At 45.7% G+C, this 2,125-nt stretch overlaps 1 non-coding gene across 1 annotated transcript; it reads left to right on the forward strand.

Annotated features, from left to right (window-relative positions):
* The first annotated feature begins 1,563 nt into the window (after positions 1–1,563).
* On the forward strand, positions 1,564–1,727 carry LOC135268613 (U1 spliceosomal RNA). The gene has a single exon (XR_010336913.1). It is a non-coding gene; the product is annotated as a U1 spliceosomal RNA (small nuclear RNA).
* The last annotated feature ends 398 nt before the right edge of the window (positions 1,728–2,125 follow it).

Below are 2,125 nucleotides of genomic sequence, written 5' to 3' on the forward strand. Positions count from 1 at the left end.
TCACTCTTGTTACCCAGGCTGGAGTGTGCAATGGCACTATCTCGGCTCACTGCAACCTCTGCCTCCTGGGTTCAAGCAATTCTTCTGCCTCGGTCTCCTGAGTAGCTGGGACTACAGGTGCACGCCACCATGCCCAGCTAATTTTTTTTGTATATTTAGTAGAGACGGGGTTTCACCATGCTGACCAGGATGGTCTCGATCTCTTAACCTCGTGATCCACCCACCTCGGCCTCCCAAAGTGCTGGGATTAAGGTGTGAGCCACTGCACCTGGCCGTCCTAAGTTTAAATTTTGATAGGAAGACAGAGATACAACAGTTTATTTACTTTTTGCCATAGGGTGTCCCTCTGTTGCCCAGACTGGAGTGCACTGGCATAATCAGGACTCACTGCAATGTTGACCTCCCAGGGTGAAGTGATCCTCCCACCTTAGCTTTCTGAGTAGCTGGGAGTATAAGCGCTGTCACCACACCTGGCTAATTTTTTTGTGTGTGTGGAGATGAAGTCTCCCTATGTTGCCCATGTTGGTCTAGAGCTCCAGGACTCAAATGATATTCCTGCTTGGGTCTCCCAAAATGCTGGAATTGCCGGTGTGAGCCACCAAGTCTAGCCTTGAATTCTTAAAATTATCTGTAGCACATGTGAATAGAGTTTGTGAACTGTACACAAACTTTAAAGTCATAATCGGCATGCACCTGAGAACATTGTAACAGAGTTAGACTTTTGTAGGAATCTCAGCCAGCCAGTAAATATTCACTAAACAATGACTCTTTTCAGGGCCCCATGCTGTATACAAAGATATAGATTCCTTAGTAGTTGTCAATATCCCATTAACTATCATCATTTGAAAAGAAGACACCTGGGGGTGAGAGGTCATCAACTCCAGTATCTGATTCAGACAATACCCACCCCCAGGCCATCCGGCACCAACCCCATTTGAACTGTAAGCTATTGTTGCCAATTCCCTATGAGAAAAACTTTAGAAAAATAATCCCTGGTAAAGAACAGCAGAAAGCTACACTACAAGTAAAGCTAAATATCAATTCCAAATGTCAATTGTTTGACAACCAAAAAATACAATTTAAATAATAGCAGGAGTGGGCTGGGCAGGGTGGCTCATGCCTGTAGCCCCAGGACTTTGGGAGGCTGAGATGGGCAGATCACTTGAGATCAGGAGGTTAAGGCCAGCCTGGCTAACATGGTGAAACCTGGTCTCTACTAAAAAAACTACAAAAATTAGCCAAGTGCACCTGTAATCCCAGTTACTCAGGAGGCTGAGGCTATAGGGTCACTTGAACCCAGAAAGTGGAGTTTGCAGTAAGCTGTGATTGTGCCACTGCATTCCAGCCTGGGCCACAGAGTGACACCTTATCTCCAATAAATAAATAAATAAATAATACCAAGAGTGAAGAGCTTTGAAAAACAGATATATGTGAGGGTGGGCCAGGTGGCTTGTGCCTGTAATCCCAGCACTTTGGGAGGCCCAGGTGGGTGGTTAAGCTGATGTCAGGAATTTGAGACCAGCCTGGCCAACATGATGAAACCCCATCTCTACTGAAAACACAAAAATTACCTGGCAGGAGAGATACCATGATCATGAAGGTGGTTTTTCCAGGGTGAGGGTCATCCATTGCACTCTGGATGTGCTGGCCCCTGTGATTTCTCCAAATGTGGGAAACTGGACTGCAAAATTTGTGGTAGAGGGGGACTGCATTTGCACTTTCCCCTGTGATAAAAATTAAAAATAAATAAATAAATAAATTGGCCAGGTGTGGTGGTATATGCCTGTAATTCCAACTACTTGGGAGGCTGAGTGAGGAGACTTGCTTGAACCCAGAGGCAGAAGCTGCAGGCTGGCGTCCAACTCCTCACCTCAAGTGATCCTCCTGTCAGCCTTTCAAAGTGTTGCGATTACAGGTATGAGCCACACACCTGGCCTAGCCTGGAAACATTTACACCTGATCTAGGAGGTTGTATAAATGACTTTAAAGTTCTTTTACATTCCAAGCCAGGTGCTGTGGCTCACACCAGTCATCCCAGTACATTGGAAAGCCGAGGGAGGCAGATAACCTAAGGTGAAGAGTTTGAGACCAGCCTGACCAACATGGTGAAATCGTGTTTCTTTTT

Source organism: Aotus nancymaae, unplaced genomic scaffold, assembly GCF_030222135.1.
Source record: "Aotus nancymaae isolate 86718 unplaced genomic scaffold, 86718_ANA_hifiasm-v0.15.2.pri h1tg000040l, whole genome shotgun sequence".
NCBI classification, from domain to species: Eukaryota; Metazoa; Chordata; class Mammalia; order Primates; family Aotidae; genus Aotus; species Aotus nancymaae.